Genomic DNA, 19,224 nt, shown 5'->3' with positions numbered 1-19,224 from the left:
GAGGACAGTAGCCACAAATAAAGGTGGGAAACGAATTGAATAGAACTTGTTAGTTGTGAGCATTGTTCTAGACTCAGTCTGGATAAATAAATGGCATAAGAATGCCTCTAAAGCCTCAGATATCAACCGAATGAACCACTTACCCATGTTGAATGCTTACCAGCAAGCAAAACTTTAGCTTTAGTTAATCGACTCATACTATAGTACACACAAGTCTGCGAATGAACTTACTCACATATGTATATGAAAACATATATACATACGTATGTATGTATGTGTATTTGTAATATAAGCACAAATATTATTAACCGGTTTTCAGGCGAGATGGTGTCGGTTCACTTTGTTCCGAGTTCTGCATGATTATTGTTGTTGTTTGTGTGAAAATCATGTGTGCGTGCACAAGCGCAAACGGTCAAAATAAAAAATTTCGCAAATGGAGAAAAAACAATTAAGTACTCGTACCTACACCAATAGTGTATGAATAAATAAAAAAAATAGTAGAAAAACAGCAACCGACGGGTAATCTCGACAACAAAAAAAGTTGTGAAGATAAACTTGAAATACCGACGTATGGTCGAGCGTCTTTGAACATGCTGAGTACATACACTCACAAGTAAATACATGCAAACAAAATTTCTCGCAAACATAAATATGTGTAGGTCGGGGAGACTGCCGATGAAACTAGCAAACCCCACATACTCATAAATGCATGTACAGTAGACACTAGATTTAGGCTCACCGAGCTTGAGCCATTGGAGACCAAAAGAGACGCGCAAAACGTGCGAAACACCATTGACGGCGACTACCAGACTGTCGGCCAACGGAGACACGTTTTCAAACTTAAACTCAATTGTTGTTTATTTTTGCGATTTTTTTGTCTTAACGGCCGTAATTCTTTTTCAAGCGCTGACAGTGACTTCCACTGGGTTTTATTGCCACACTTTAACCGTCAGTATGGCAATCAGTCGGTCGTTCGGTCCATTGCACTGTACGGCAATTCGCGTATTTCGTTGAAGCGATTACTTTTGTACAGGTTGTGCATTCGCTGTGTTAGCGTTCGTATCGGACCGACAAGTTTAGTGCTTTTGTTTTGTGAGAATACTTTGCATGCTCTGGATTTTTTATTTGAATTCGAATCCATATTTACATTACTACAAAAAGTCTGAGAGTATTTTGGTTTTTGCAACGCAAACCAGTCTTATTTGAGAGCTACCTAGACCGAAGCGAGTTTTGTATAAAAATAACTGAAATTTTTTTGTTGTGTTCTAATTACAGACACTTCCAGTTTAATGAATTCAGTAATATTCATCAGGTTGAAGATATTACACAGATCGATTGATCTCATCCAATTATTGTTTTAACCATTTCCAATATGATAGGACTAATTGGCTACCAATTGGTGTTTCCCCGATAAATTAGGGTACATGGCTCTGTGCTTCCCTGATAAGTTCGTTCAGTTGAAAAGTGAAATATTAATCAAGAGGGAATTCTAAATTGTCGGGAATACAAAATGTTATATAAATTATGTAGTTGTTACAAACTACTGAAATTCGTTTTAAAATGAGGTTATTTTAAATTCTCGTAATTTCATTAGGTTTTGACAAACAAATCAATGTAACTACATCTGCAAGTGCCAGGGATAAATGGTTGGCAGCAGAAAACAAACTCCCAATGCAGGTGGACTTCAACATGATTTGTTCTTAATTCACCGCAGCTGCTTGCTCTGTTGATGTTAATGGTGCAAAGTCACTCCTCTTGTTAATGTACATACATATGTCTGTATGTGCATTTGTGTTTGCTTTTATTGAGCTCGTGCTGCAGTTTACTGCATTATACCCTGTACAGGCTACCATATCCGAACTTATTGTTCAGATCGGACTACTAGTTATACAGTTAGTAAATGAAGTGCATCTGTGAAGGGTATTATAGCTTCGGTGCAGTCGAAGTTTACGTTTTGTTCTTTTTTAATGTTCAATCTGCAAGCAGCAACGGGTCTTCATGACTACAAGTGCCAGAGACACGCCGAACGATTGAACAGGTGTGGTTTCATGTTGATACTTGGTACTCACATTGAGAAGTAAGTCTACATATGTATATGGATATGTGCTGAAAAAGTATGCCAACAAATTTGGTTGTATGCTTGAGTTGTAGCTTAACGTCTGCTTGTGTATGTTTCGTCAAGTTTCGCCTAAGAATCCGCATCCTTCCAGTTAAACTTACTCCATTATTGACCCTTTCAGTCATTTGAGATAATTGTTGTGTCTGGTTGGAACGTTTTTTTTATTGAAACTAATATTTTATACAGCCGTTAAGAAGGTACTTATTCTCCATGCTCAAGAAGTTTGAACCATGTTTCGATTTCATTGAGTTTTTATGAATATTATCGTAAAAATATGGTGTTGGAGTGATCACAGAAGGCCAAGTCAGAAGGCCAATTTCGAAAGAGAATGTTATATTTAAATGAACGTTTGGGAAATCCCCTTATTCGATAACTCTTACCTACACATTTTGTTCGCATGATATTTACATTGCGGAAATGGATATCTCCAGCGATGATACCGACTTTAGTCCAGTTCGTGCGCTTGTTATCAAGTAGCGACGAATAATTATGTAGCTATGTAAATATTTTTTCCTTATTTCTATTCTAATTTTTCTGTTCTTAATTCTGGATTAACAGATTTCTTTTGTTTTTTGCTTAATCTACCAATTTTTCACCTGTATGAATTATATGAACATACAATTTGGATGCATATCTGAAATTTTATAGTTTTCAACATTTTTTACACGGTTTTTCGAAGTAAATATAGTTCTTTATTTCAATGGAACGTATCCCCCATTTTACTAAAGGATGCGCCTCTTTTTTACACGGATTTCTGATGAACGTATCTACCGTGTAAAAAAAAGAGTTGGGTGTATTAACAAAACTAATGCAATGCAAAATTTTATGTTTTATGAAGTCTACTGGTATCAAAATGATTAGAGAACTTCAGAATGTTGGTGCTTGTGTCGAACTCGATGATGGTGAGGTTACTTTCCGATAGTTTTCGGTTGTGGTTGAACATAGATGTGCCTTACATACATATTTTTATTGATTTCACCCGTGATATTGTTGTGATGTTATTCGCATGCTGCTCAGGTACTAACCATTAAGAGGCTAATAAAATAGCCATACGTGTTGAAACAGAAATCGAACAACGAATATTTACTAAAACAATAAACTCTACCCGACTAATATTGTTATGGCGAGGAATTCACGAATATTGCAAAAAATATTCATGTACACACATGGTCAAAATAATAAGTACACACGCCCGTGTAACATTCAATCACTAATAAATTCTCTTTTATTCAAAAGAAATAATATCATATTTCATTTATTACATACATACATACATATATGGCTTAAATAACTAAAATAAAGATATTTGTAATAATAGTTGAAATAGGCACTTAAATTAACAAATAATAAAAAGACTAAAAAAATGGCTGGACAAAATAATAAGTACATCAGGTATCTGTGAATGAAAAAATGTATTAGTTTAAGTTTTCTATTTCCTATTTGATTTTTATTTACTTCTTTCATCAGTATCTAGTATATCCGGCATTAGTTTCAATTCCTTTTGAGATTCGTTTTGGCATACTGGAGGTAAGTTTGTAGCAAGTATCAATTGGAAACTCATACCAGGTTTTTTCAACAAAATTCCCTAACTGCTCTTTATTTTGGAACGATTGCTTCCCAATTCGTTACTTTAGCTCCCCGCAAAGGTTTTCAATTGGATTCAAGTCGGGAGATTGATAAGAGAACTCACACTACTGTCCTGAAACCAATATTTAAATTAATTTTTGTTTCGTCGCTCTACAAAATATTGCGGCCACTTTTTCTCATCACTTGGGCCGGACCAATTTGCATGAGTTTTCGCGAAATGTAATCTTATCTTAAATTTTTTTTGCAATTATGGTATTCTTCTGACTATGCTGCCAGGTAAATTAGCTCGATGTAGCCTTCGACGGGCCATTCGGGAAGATATTATGCTACCAATATCGGCTGATATTATCCTTGAAAATATCAATGGGTCCTTTTTACCAAGAGTGACGATACGGTTGTCCGTTGTAGTTGATGTCTTTTTTGGTCGACCGCAAGTTTCAACATTCTTTTTTATCCTTAGGGCATTCTGCACGAAATACAATGAATGGCCTAATGTTTTAGCGATATTTCTAAGACTTTGGCCCTCTTTTCTGAGGTTTTCCGTTTCCTTCGCAATGCTTTTTTCTACCCATCTATACAATTTGTTAGTTTTTAATGCATTTTAAGAATGGAGCTATACAACCGAAAGGGCAAACGATTAAAATAAATCGTCCGATTGGCTGCAAACCTTAAAATAATTACCAATGTACTTATTATCTTGACCACTTAGAAACACGAACATCAACAATCAATTGCCACGCCCACTAGAAAGGGGGGGTTCAGCATTTTATTTTCACTATAAAAAATACTACAATATCGAATTTAATAAAATCAACCCATAGTTGCATTCGTGTACTTCACCAAGCATTCAAAACTCAATCATGAGTGCAACCTAAAGGAATGTACTTATTATTTTGACCATATGTGTACATACATACATACGTGTATTCATATACGGTATGTGAGTGCATACACATACTTATGTACACATTTAAGCAATTTTGCATGATTAGCGTGTGAAGATCGAGTATATGTTGGGTGACCACACACACTGAAGTGCAAAAAAATTACTTCGACGCCAAAACTGATAAGAAATAAAAACAATAAAAATAGTATAAAGGCGCACGTAGACCACCCATGTAGATTTGTTATATCTGAAAAACAAAAGCGTTTTGAATTGAACTTATTATCGAAAAATATTTATGGATCGTAAAGGGTCTTTAACTGGCGCTGAATTATAACTAATCTAAATGTCATTTTTGTGCAAAATGTCGAATTGCAAAATCATATATGTATGTACATTTTTATGCTTCACATATGTATGTATGTATCTTACAGTCAAATTAACTAGATATATTATATAAAGCTCAAATATAGTTAATTAAGAAGCTCATTGGCTTTCGTTTAAAATTAATAGATAACTATTAAACAACTGTTTAGTCCAAAGATTCCAGATATACTATACACCAGAGAGGTATATTTTTTGGCTTTGATGCTTATCTGAGGGGTATACTTTTTACTTTGCACATGCATATGTGTGAGTGCGATTCATGTACATATTAACAACAGTTTAATAATAAACACCCATAGATAAGATAGAAGTAGTGCCAAAGTAGACTAGCAATGTGGATGACAAAATGGTAGCCAGAATACAGATGAATGCCGAATACTTAAGCAGTAAAAAGTTAGGACACAGTAATTGACACCTAAAATAGTACATTTATGTAGTGTAGCACACATTAATAACTATTATGACTTATTTTGAAAGAAGAAATGTAGAAGAACAAAAGGCTTTGTTGTTTTTGAATTTCTTTTATTCCTGTTATAAGCGTATACGCATCTAGAAGTACTGTAATTAAAATGGGCTAGTAAATATTGTACTGAATTAGTTTTGTATCCTTGACAAGAACTTTAACCTATTTCATCTCATCTTCTACCTTACCGCTACGTGATGCTTGTATACTAATAATATAAATGTACAAATTCATATTAAAACTTTGTTCACGGTTTACTTTGCCATCTAAAAAGACCTCTACGTACATGTGTATGTACTGTGCATATAGTGCATACATATGTATGAAGTTAACTTGACCCTCATTTGGGGTTTCCTAAACACAAAATCAATGTACGAATAATTGACGCCGAATTAACGCTGAAGTGTTAGCCACACTGCCAACAAATTGCACACAATCTATATATGGACATAAGTACATACTATACATGCATATGTAAAGATAACAAAGGAATGACATGAACAACTTGCCGATAATATGTATGTGAACACAACTGACAGTTTTCACTATTGACATACATACATATGTATGTATATACATACATAGTTGGTGAAATGACTTTGTTCGGGGAAACATCCGACTTAAAGAAATTATAGCAAAATTTATTAATAAGTTTATAGAAGTATGTATACACACATATGTATGTAAACATGTATGTATATACATATCTGCTTTGATGTGTATTTGTATTTATGCATAAGTAGATACATTAGCATAAAGGTATGTATGTATGAAAGGGGGCAAGTTAGCTTTTTATTTGTCTGCGCCTGACGCCAAATGCAACTAATTGATGCAAAAGTGCAAAGTTGCTAAAACCAGCCAGCCCGCGCCGGTTGGTGTCGTTGTCGCTGTCGGTGTCACTGTCGCCGACAGTAATTAAAGCGCCGCGCACTAGAAATCACAATTGAACGAATGATCATCGAATAACAGCAGCGAGGAAACAATAAAGTGGAATAAGTGTAAATAACAACACAAATGACAACAAAGCAAACGTCATTATCCATATGCGAAAACACATATGTACATACACACGCTTACATACATACATACATACGTGCGAAATTCATTGATGTGCTGAATATTTGTACGAAAAGTACAAAAAAAAATACTTGCATTTCATATTCGTGAAGTACGGAAGTACGAAATAACTGCGATATTCGCTTAGGTGACAAAATGGCGGCAATTGCTTGAAATTTAATTTAGTCTTTTACTTAGTTATTTATATTTGATCTGCATGCATCTTTATTTATGCTGTTATTTACAAATGTTCATATATTTATAAATAAAGGAATTTTAAGAGGTTTTAAGAACTATATATAGAAACGGTAGAGTTTTGATTCACGTTCAAGTCACTAAATCATTAGGGTGAACCTGCGATTGTGAAAACTTGTTTACTTATATTTGGGTTCTTCATATTATATCGTTGCTCGATCGATTTGCTCTTAAATTAATTTTTAGATTAAACATAAAAAGTAATCATAAAATGAAAATTCGAGCAAACAAACAGAAACCAACAGAACTAAGGCCCTAAAAATTGTTTTGAATATTTTCAATTTTTAAAATACTTTAGGAAGGGAATTTAGCTTATACTAAACAAAATGAAAAAAAAAACGGAAACGATATATCCATATATGTATTTAGTGTCAAATTAAACGTTTTGGGAATGTTATTCACAAACCAAAAAGTACATCTTCATTAATCCAGTAACTTGGCTGGCCGGTGCAACTGCACAAAGGTCCTTTACGGATGAGAAGAAAATCAGGAGAAGTTGCGAATAAGAAAATGAAACATACTTGTATTAGGTTAGTATTCATTTGTGAAGAGCAAATGGCAAAAAGAGAAATCGCAAAAATTATACAATCTAATCTCTATTGATGGTGTAGTAGTAGTGCAATGGCGATAAGCTCATGCTACGTACATACATATGTTGTTGGTATGTAGTCATACAATTGTTCTCGTATGTGTACATCTGTTGCCTTCCTGTTGCATTATTTCCAGGAAGAATTTGCCCATCACACCCGACCACTAACGCATATGGGCTCACACGCCAGTGAATTGGCATAAAGGGCAGTGAACAAACAGCACAAATAACGCTGGTGAATGCAACTCTGCTGTCGTCGTTGTTATTGTTGACTTTAGCAGTGTCTTAGTTGGACTAATTGTTGCAGCGACGATGACAGCTTTATTCTCAGGGCGCACACTGCGTTAGCGGGGGTCGATTATATCTACTCGGATATTTTCTATGTGTTAAAAAAGGACCAAATGGATACCATTGCGTATGATTAATTTTTAGTACAGGATATTCCTACAATTATACATTCATATTATTTTTATAATAAAAAAATGTTAGATATTAAGAGGGTTATGCCTGTGAATACATCAAAACAATGCCCTCTCACTGCTTTAGATTGGACTGCTTTAATAGTTTAAAAATAAAATCTGGGGGACTTAGTTATCTAATACCGTCCGGCCGTTTCTTGTAAAAAACATTTTAGAATCTATTCCGATCGGGTCAAACGACTTGCTATACCTGCCCAGCATATGTATGTATATTCTTACATGCATCGTTCCACGAGTTCGGACAAGGAACCATTTGGACGTTAAGTATTAAGGTTGTCAGATCAAAACGTAAGAAAAGTCTCCATATAAACTAACACTTTCTCAACTGCGCTGCGAAACGATCGTCTGTTTGTATAAGGTATCGAATGTAGCAGCATAGTATCAACTGATATTTGAATTATAATAACAATATAGTAAAGTCAATTAATATTGCCACTTGGTGGACTGGCTGCGACAGCAACTGCTGTTGTAAGCTGAAACTTGACATTTCGCATTCTTACCGTATAGCAAGTGGCAACAACAATGCGCCTAATCATTGGTAATAGCAAATAGTATTGCAACAACAACAAAATCGTTATTTAGTCGAGACTGATAGATAAAAGTAACAGTGATCCATATACATACATACATACGTATGTATATATGTATGTATACAATTCATACATACATATGTACGTGTGTATGTAGAGGGACTGTATGACTTTCGCACGCAGACATGCTGGCATGCTAGCGTGCTGGAACTTCGGAATGCAGCTTTTGCAGTAAAAAGACGAAACATGATAATCAGTAAAATGCAGTGATCAGTGAAAGGAGCGGTCGCGCGCTGACCGGCGGGTGTAGCTGTACTTCATCTTTGCCCACGATAGTTTCCTTATAACAGCCCCTGAGTGATTATTATTTAGCTAATGATGATGGTGATGCATACATTGATGCATACAGTGCAGTGTTCCATGCAGGCGGCGGCTGCTGGTGCGTCTAATATTACAAGTGCTACTGGTGTTCATATAAATTCCAAAGCTACTGAGCCACTAGTTGTCAGTTTTGGTAGAGTGACGAGGGAGGCCGAGGCGGGCTGCTCCAGCTTCGTTTGTTGTTTTTGCGCTTCAGTGCGCGTTAGAATTATGCCATAAATAAAAAGGCAGCGAGCGAGGTTGCAGTGGCTGGTAGTGGTTGCGAAAATTGTGTGCGACTGCAGTCAGCAATTGGTAAGGCTAATAGCAATATCAACAGTGCAATAATTTCAAATCAAATGTAGTTGTGCCGTTTGAATATTAAAGATTTTGCGCTTACGTTCATATGAGTTTAAATGTTTGCTAGGTAGTGTGTTGGCGTGTTGGCGTTTAGCTTGGTCTGTATATGCGCAACTGCATTCCATCAAACAAACGTCAACCCAATGCTAGCGACGCTTTTGTTTTCAATTTACTATTGTTATTGTGAGGTTGCTGTGGTCGGCACTCTATGTTTGCGATTACATGAAGCAACTTTGTTGCTAATTCTGGCGAATTTGCTGTCGACCTTCACACGAGCAACTTGTGTTGCAACTCTGCTCGAGTTTTTTTCTCATTCTCTTTCACTTTACTTTAACCCATTGTCTACTCTTTACTTTAACCCATTGTCGCTTCTTTTTCCTTATAGGTATTTGGGGCACATATATTAATCAGCTCTGTCAATTAAGAAATACATTTTATTTATTAAAACAAAGATGTATCACCCTTTTTACTATCGTCTGAATCAATTTGTATGGCTTCCTCCATACATTTCACAATATCGTTAATTAATTCGATTTATTCGTCATACTCCATTTTTTAAAATATTTATATTATATTATGTATATTTGTATACATATTTGCAAATTACTTACCAAAAGATGAAATTAAATTCTTTAAATATATTCAAAATATTAATTTCAAAAAAATATACGCAAATGCAACTATGTACTACGAAAGAAAGAACACGAATGCCGAAAAACGTCGCAGCGAACTGCTACGAATAAGAACACAAAGCGAGTTGCTGAACACTGGAAACTCGGCGCGATTCCCCTCTCCTCGTCGCCTATAAACCAAGAGTTGCCGCAACAAAAGTTGCTTCGTGTGATAAGGCTCTATGTTGCTATTGGGAATTTTGAGATGCAATTTGTTGTTCTTAAGTCGCTCGATTGGTTGGAGGAAAGTGGAACACATGCTCGACAAATACTCGTCATCATCCCGAAAAAGACAAACAACTTTGCTTTTAATGTAATCGGGTAATGAATACGATCAGGCAATATTAAATTCGACAGTGTTTATGCGAGTACATAAGCAAGTGTGCAAACGTATGCATTTATCATTTGTTTCTTAACTAATTGAATCAGGACATATGTACATATGTATATAGTATGTATGTATATATATAAAATGTAAATGGAAAATGTACTACACTCAACATAATATACACACATATTTTTAATATTATTTATTTTTTTATTTTATTTTAGTTTTATTTATACCCACTATATTTTGAGTGCCCATACCAGTCGTATTATGTATGTTTGTTGCATATATAGTATATATGTATGTATGTGTACGAGAACATGTATGTACATAAGTACATGCATTAACATATCGCGCACTTTTGTTCTATTGACGAAAGTGCTCAGCCTTTCTATAATTTGCAAACATTCCCTCATTCATTGTCCGAACTTGGTTTAGAGTACTGGCAATTTGAAAATCATCACTCAAGTGTACACTTCTTAGTGAATTTGCTTAATTTTCTGAAAATATTACCGTTACAAAGTATCTAATATATTTCTGAGGGAGATTAAGTATTCGTGGAAAAACATATTTGGCCTGATCGAGCATTCTCATTCACATGTGTCTCTTAATTTGTTTGTTTCATTTGCATGGCTCGCTTTTGTTTTCTTTTTCGTTGCTACCATTGCTGTTGAACGTGTTGTCTCGTTCTAATTTGGCGCATAAAATTTTAACTTGATTCTTTTTATATATTTCGCCACAATCCCCTGTTTGTATGTAAGAATGTTTCCTTTCATATCTTTGATACTTTCAATAAATTCATATTTTTTGTCTCCGCCCACTTCAAAGGCCTATGACAATAGTTGGCGGCGATTTTCAATACGCGAATACAACAGAATAATTGTAAACTGAATTCGCATCGAAGGGAACTGCCAATATTGTAGATGTTTGTGAATATATGTAGATATTTAATTGTTAACTAAATGCCCTAAGAGTTCTCTTTAACTTTGTCTTAAGACATGTTCCATTCATTCTTTTTAATTTTTACACCGTCGACATTTGCCTGTGCGACTGGCAGGTCAACTATCTTTTAATTGGTAAAGTTTAGATGCTAATAGGACTATTACAGCATTTCAGGCTTAACAGTTTCCCCAAGTATTACTTTAGCTTACTTGTTTTAACAATATTTTATTCATTTTCTTTTAATCGCATTCATCTCAGAGTCAAAAGGTATAAATAATTCCACCCCATTTTGTAAGGAGCCGTCATCTTTTTTCTGTAATTGTGCGAGAAGTTGTTTAAGGATTTCATGTGTACATTTTTGTTTGTTTGCATGTATGCATGTGAGTGTCGGCGCACCCCTTTGAATAGCATGGTCATATTATAATTACGCCTGATGCAAATATTGACGAAAGTGCGTAGCTTCTCTTTCTTTTATCTTAATTCATCAGCGATGCCTTATCTCACCCTTAAGCGATACTACAAACTGCGAACACGTGAGCTTTTGAATATTTACTGCATAAAAATATGACGGCACATTCGTAGCTACAAAAACATACATATGTAAATATCTATAAGAAAATGTTCGACTTGCATGAAGCGGTGTTTAGTGCAAGCAAACAAGGGGCCTTTTATTTTAGTCGTGCAATCCCTTTCTAATCATTCGAAGGAATACGTACTTTAAGCAATATTCTTTGATATACATTTTTAATTCGAAAACCTTTGAGCTTCTTTCCTTCGCTTTTGGAAAGCGTAAGAGTTCTTCTTTTAACGTTGCCTATTCTCCCCTAATTGGCCAGTAGTTCTATATAAAACTGTGATATTTTTAGGGCGGTAGTCGGATTTTCCTAGCGCAAATTAGACAACAGAATTTTTGAGTTTTAACTTTCATCTCGGGTTTTGCAAATGCTAAGTCATGAAATAATAAATACATCTCAACAAATCTCATCACAGACATGAGTTAATAACTTATCGAAATTTCATGATTTTTTTCCGAGTTATCATTAGTCCGCCTACAGAGTACAAGTAGACGAGGAGAGTGGAACATACATATACAAATATACATATGTATGTATATACAGCTGGTAAATTATGACTTTTACTTTACATACCATTCCTGTACTTGTAAGTTAATTTTTTCACGCCCAATATACGATTTCCAGTTGTGGACCAACGGTCGGAATTATTAGGACATTTCTTCTGCACATTTTTACTAGTTAACTTCGTACTTGGACTATACACTCACTTTGCCACTCAACCGACTCACTGTTTAAGCTCATGTAGGTTTTACGATCTGCTGAAGTGAACACATATATGTACATACATTCAACATATTGTATAGCGCATCCGTTTCGACATGCGACTATATATTTGTGTGTGTTTGGAAATAAGCGTGTACGAGTGAGGTGTGAGCTTGAAAATCCTTGAAAGGTTAAAGACTCCTTCGTTGGGACATGCCCTGCAGTGCGAACTCACAAACTTGCTCTATCCATCTGCAACGTCTGCCACTTATCTACTTCTTTCGGGTTGGCTTTTGCTACCCTTTCGTTGCAAAACGCGTTCGTGCGCGCTGAAGTAGTCGGTAACGCTTGCCACCTCTATGGTCTCCCCCACATCGGCATCGGCGGTGTTGTTGGTTGCCATAGCAATGACGCGTTTTCTATTGTAAACGAAGGGTTCCATCTCCAAACTGCATTACTACTAATATATGTAAGTGTATGTATGCACAATACAATTGCTATTACTCCTTTCGTCGCGGATTATCGGATATTTATTTGGTTGCTGTGCTCGTAGTTTCCCTGACAGTGTGGTAAATGCTGTCAACGATCTCCGGAATATCTTGTAATAGAATTTTAATATACTATATACAGGGCTATACGTCCGTCTGATCATCTGTTCTTGATATACATATGTATGTATGTATGTACATAAATATTATTATTTAAATAAATTGTGAAATTGTTATTGGCTTTATTAACAATAACATTCGATTTTTTCGCTGTTTGGCTGTCTAATTTCGTATTTAGTACATAACGCTTGGGGATAATGAAAAAAGTACGAATCCAAGCTACAGGCTGTGTCGATTTTATTGAGAGTGGTAACATATAAGCTAAAAGTTGTGAACATCTAATAATTGCTAATGAACGAAATTTATGAACTTTCTGGGTTCCCAAAAGTTATTGAAAAGCTCCAATGTATCAACGTTGGCTCTCTTATTTGGCCATTATTCCATGTGATAAGCAAAGCAAGTTGCTTCTCAGTTTATATACACGCTCATATGAATGCATGTATGTGTAAACAAATTGACGGTGTAGACCGTTAAACGACTAGCTAAGTGGTCAGTGTGTTAGGCGTTGTGCTATTCGTTTGCACATTTCCGTTGTTTTCTTTAGTGTATTGTTTAATACTTAGTATCGCGATTATTTCTTTGCTGTGGTTGATAGCTGGACTTGTTCCAAGATTTTATTCGTTTGACACTTTTCAGTGTTTAACTATTCTTTCATTATCTACAAATATTTTATTTATTAATGGAATAATATGCTAGTACATACCCATGTATATTAATCTATGTTTTATTTTGATTTAGGTTGCTTTCTCCTTTGCTTTCTTTTATAAATTGTCCCTTTAAAAGTTTTATGTAGTTTGCAATTGATAAAAATTATATTGTGCTAAATGAGTTTTTATGGTTACACCTATGGTCATTCAAGCAACTGGTTGCCTGAGACATTTATTGTCAGATTTCGCTTAAAAATAGACCGGATTTATCCTAGTTTAGAACAAAAACAAAGAAATTTAGATGAAATAGCTTATAAATAATTACTTTTCGCACTTTTTTGACTAGTTTATAATTTCTGGTTGTTATCAAAAATTTTGAAAACAGTAAAATGCTTCATATAAATTGTTTAGTACTTTGACCGATTCACAGTAGAATGTTCCTCAAATAATTGATCTAGTATTGGCTCTGAAATCATAACCACGCCCTCGCCTGACACCGTTTAAGTCTTAATCTAATGGCAGCAGGGTCCGAACTATTTAAATAATTTCGATTTGGCCGGGCTTTACTGTCCCGAAGTTTATTGATACCTGCGCTCAGAGCTTTTATGTGAATGTTGTATTTAATAATTACTTTCTTTACCAGCTTGTAGAATGTTTTCGTTGTTTTTTCGTAGGGGCAAATTTTAAGGAACACTCCTCTACAGATGTAGTAAAAAATAGAAAGTGAATGTATGTGTGAGTTAACTTTCCTATATACATAAATTCAGTTACTATTTCATTTTTACAAGTGCGAAGCGTAGGTAGAGAGTACTCAATATTTACCTGCAAATATATTATTAGCTCCACAAACAGATTGAAGTTCTGAGACGACATTGCCAAAGCGCAATAATTTTTCTTCCAATTCACAAAAACATGCGTATGTATGTATTTATCAACGTAATATTTATTTACTTACACACATTACCACATGCAATTAGAAGAGTTGATAAGAAGGCTTATTCGCTTGAGCAGAAGCATAAACTGACACACCAACGTATATATACATATATGTATTTTCAAACACCTGAAATCGTAAAATTATAGTGGAGAAGATAAACGGTTGCTGTCGTCAATTAAACACATTGCGTATGCAAATAAATAACAGCCACTCGAGCTGAACCCAGTTAAACTGGTGGCTGTTTGTCGCACATGTACATATGTATATGAGCATTCGTGGATGTATGTATCTGTATACACTCGTATGTATGAGTAGTGAAATGCTGTTAGATACATATGTACATAGATATGTATTAAGCATCAAAAGCTCTTTAAAGACGCTTATGCGATTTGTGTTTAGACTAATATCAACGAATGCAACTTCGTTGTTAACAGTACGGATCATTGTCTAAGCAATCTGCTTAACGTTAATCGATTCGCCGCTTTGCGACGCCGTTTAGCAAATTTCTTCACAAATCACTAAGTTGTTTACATTTTAATTTTCATGGACGTCTAAATGCCAAAGAAAAAATGAAAAAAACAGACACTGGCAAGCGACTTAAAGTTTTGACACTTTTGTGAGCTTAGGGATGGACGCCTCAAAAAGGGTTGACAAAAGGATTTATCAAATTTTTTTGAGTGGCCTTTTGAAGTACTCCAGCATAACCATAGATCGTTGGTAAAGCAATATATGAATGAGAGCTCAGGTTTGTTAATAATACATTACTGCTAACACCACGACCCAGGGATTATAGATTTATTGGCAAAAGGCATCGCGTTTAAAGCTCAACAGAGAGTGATCAATTGAGTGATCGTCGCAATAAGCCAAGCTTAATAAGCTAAGCTTGTAGAGTCTGAACAGTGTTTTAATTTAGTAGAATCCACGCATTCGCCGAGAAGAGAGAAGATAAGTAGTAAGTGTCGTAAAGCAAGGGGTAGGGGTGAGACTTAAAGAGTGACGTTAATGCTAATCGTTTTCATGCGATACGTTGAAATGCTAATAATACTCGCTTATTCGATAGGTCATTGCCTGGTCATTGTCCGCGCTTTACAATACTGATATGACAGCAAAACAACAATAACATTGGTGTGAGAGATAAGGACAGAATACTCAAACGACACAAATACGGCTCAAGCAACTAATATGCTGTTGTCGTGTAGCTGCTGCCACATTTGATGTGGCTGTTGGCTTTCGAGGCGCAGTTCTTGTTGTGCGATCGTCATTGCACCCGTTCAAACCAATATTGCCGGCACCATCGGATCGCGGACGGACGCGGCCAGCGCAGCTGTCATGGACATTTTTTATTGCGTAGAGGACCGCCATTCGGCCAGACAGCCGACAAGGCAATCATGCAGCGGGACCTGGCAGCCGTTGGTGTTACACACCCCCGGAATATTGCCTATCGATACAATGTTTATCGACGTTGGCAATATTTGCCACTGCTTGTGCTGTCTGCCAGCCCAGTTCGTTCAGCTGTTCTGTTGTACTGTTGGTTTTCGCTGTTTGTTTTTCCTGCGCCGACTTCTCTTTAAGGCATTTGTGTGTTGGGATTCAGTGAGCGATTCAAATGAAGGCGGCAAGCCATAATTTCAAATGTGGATATTGTAGCTGACGTTTCTCTCTATCTTTCTTATTATTTGGCTTTGAACATGGTTGAACCATTGTGTACCTCCATCGTCTGTTCGACAAGAAACGATCAAACGCAAGTTTAGAAGAAATATAAGTGTGGTAATTTCATGATTGTTATACTCTCGCAACAATGTTGCTAAGGAGAGTATTATAGTTTTGTTCACATAACGGTTGTTTGTAAGTCCTAAAATTAAAAGAGTCAGATATAGGGTTATATATACCAAAGTGATCAGGGTGACGAGTAGAGTCGAAATCCGGATATCTGTCTGTCCGTCCGTGCAAGCTGTAACTTGAGTAAAAATTGAGATATCATGATGGAACTTAGTACACGTATTTCTTGGCTCTATAAGAAGGTTAAGTTCGAAGATGGGCAAAATCGGCCCACTGCCACGCCCACAAAATGGCGGAAACCGAAAACCTATAAAGTGTCATAACTAAGCCATAAATAAAGATATTAAAGTGAAATTTGGCACCAAGGATCGCATTAGGGAGGAGCATATTTGGATGTAATTTTTTTGGAAAAGTGGGCGTGGCCCCGCCCCCTACTAAGTTTTTTGTACATATCTCGGAAACTACTATAGCTATGTCAACCAAATTCTATAGAGTCGTTTCCTTCAGGCATTTCCAAATACAGTTCAAAAATGGAAGAAATCGGATAATAACCACGCCCACCTCCCATACAAGGGTTATGTTGAAAATCACTAAAAGTGCGTTAACCGACTAACAAAAAACGTCAGAAACACTAAATTTTACGGAAGAAATGGTAGAAGGAAGCTGCACCCAGGCTTTTTTTTTAAATTTAAAATGGGCGTGGCGTCGCCCACTTATGGACCAAAAACCATATCTCAGGAACTACTAGACCGATTTCAATGAAATTCGGTATGTAATATTTTCTTAACACCCTGATGACATGTACAAAATATGGGTGAAATCAGTTCACAACCACGCCTTATTCCAATATAACGCTATTTTGAATTCCATCTGATGCCTTCTCTGTATAATACGAGTATATACATTAGGAACCAATGATGATAGCGGAATAAAACTTTACAAAAATACGGTATTTGAAAAATATGTAAATGACGTGTAATGAAATCTCGATTATCACTTTACCATGCGAGAGTATAAAATGTTCGGTGACACCCGAACTTAGCCCTTCCTTACTTGTTTTTATTTACAAATACATACATACATACATATGTGTGCAGAAATATTGAGTTTAGAATTCATACCTAATGTACTTCTGGCGGAAATCTATTGTTAATTGAACTAGTTACAACTCCAGGCATTTCAAAACTAGTGGAAGATGCAAGTTCCAACTAATCAGCCGACTGTCACTTTCTATGCAAGCAAGTTCTGTATTTAACTTAATAATTTAATAACGTCATGTTTTTAATATTAACCACTCTGTCTCTATGGAAAAAGTCCCGTACTATGCCAAAAATTATTTGACTAGTTCGATTTCGATTTTCGGGGGGATCTAGTATTTTTTCTGACCTTTTTTAGCACTGGGGGGTACGAACAGATCTGCTTGTACTCACAATTTAAATGGAATTGCAACTCGCAACTTGACACCACATTAAAGTCGTCGGTTGTCAATTGCGTTCGCCCTTTGCCTCGCTAACAAAGTGTTGGTTTTCTTTACTTGTAGAGTGCGTTTGCGTACATTTTGATCGAGTGTTTGCGAGGCGGGAAGTGTGTGCGCTGCATGCCAATTAGGCGCATAAACATAAGGCGCACGCGTGTATGGCCACATACAAATGCGTTTGCATCTATACAAACATGTGTATGTTGTTTCCTATTCTCAATTCATTTTTGATTGTCGTAGGTTAGTTACATACGATAAGTATGTGAGTACATGTACTTATATATTTATATTTATATTTACATGCATACATACATAAATATGTATGCACGTATTTGTATGGCTAATGTTAAATATCCCTAAGGTTAAGCTTCTTCACTTGCTTGCAACGAAGACAAATTAATGTTATATAAGCATGTTACCCTGTTCTAAATTTTGCTTTCAAATTTGGTGTATATGTATATTTCAAAGAAAATATGTGTGCGTTGTAAGTACGAATATTGATAAAGTTAAGAAAATGCGATCATGGAAAAGTTAGCATTTAATAAAATATGAATTGACTTTCTTTCAAATTCTTTTAACTGTACATTATGTTTGTGTTGTTGTTTTTGCAGGCATTATGCATTTTTATCTTTAAAGTTTTCAACTCAAGCGTTTTTAGGTTTTGGAATAAGTAACTGTGATCAGAGTTTTTGATTTTGCCGTTAGCTAGACCCAATCCTTTATTCACGACGGAGCAGGGAGCACTTATCGGCGTCGTTTGTGGGCATTTGCTTTGATTTATTAGTTGTCTGCTCTTACATTTTTAAACAAAAACAACCACAGCAATCTGTTTTAGTGGTTCTCGAGGTTTTTTAGCTCGATTAAAAAAGAAATATTTGCAGAATTTTTTGTTGCTTTGTAGATGTTGCGTTGTCGTAGGGGGAAATGGCAGTAGCAGGTGGAGGCCGCGTCATCGTTCGCAGTTCTGCCGATGCTTCTGTTATTACTGTTGCTATTGCACATGTGACTTTTTGTCTTTGCCTATATTTTGTTATTGTATGCTGAATGCCGCTGTGCTTCGGTGGCTCATCCCTTCTACGTTTGCGACCGAAATAAATTGTGGACATTAATTGCAAACATGCTTTGTTGACAGCGACTACCGTTCATTCGGTTTCGGTTTTGGTTTCGGTTTTGCTTTTGTTTTATTCCTTATGTTAGCATTGCTTCTACCGACGGTGTCACGTCTGCAGCGCTGTTTGTGTGTAGCCCGCGTCGTTTAGTCCACGTTTGGATGGGAATTGATGTGCTGCTGCCAGTTGCTAGCAGACGCTCGCCTTACTAATTGCAATTATTCGGTTTCTCTGCAAAATATGTATCTTTTGAGTTGTCGCCACAGTCGAAGTTTACCCCTAAATTTAGCGCATGAGTAATGCGTCCGAGGTAGTAGCGACCTATGTTGAAGTCTGTGATTAAAACAAAAGTGCAACTAAGTAGTGCAATTTATATAAGTC

At 35.9% G+C, this 19,224-nt stretch overlaps 1 protein-coding gene across 4 annotated transcripts in view; it reads left to right on the top strand.

Annotated features, from left to right (window-relative positions):
* LOC126753643 (putative mediator of RNA polymerase II transcription subunit 26) overlaps positions 1-19,224 on the top strand; it is a 71,550-nt gene that overhangs the window by 3,683 nt on the left and 48,643 nt on the right. The window lies entirely within an intron of this gene.

Source organism: Bactrocera neohumeralis, chromosome 3, assembly GCF_024586455.1.
Source record: "Bactrocera neohumeralis isolate Rockhampton chromosome 3, APGP_CSIRO_Bneo_wtdbg2-racon-allhic-juicebox.fasta_v2, whole genome shotgun sequence".
In the NCBI taxonomy this organism is placed as follows: domain Eukaryota; kingdom Metazoa; phylum Arthropoda; class Insecta; order Diptera; family Tephritidae; genus Bactrocera; species Bactrocera neohumeralis.
Note: the sequence above shows the minus strand (reverse complement) of the source record. Positions and strands in the feature narration are given on the sequence as shown.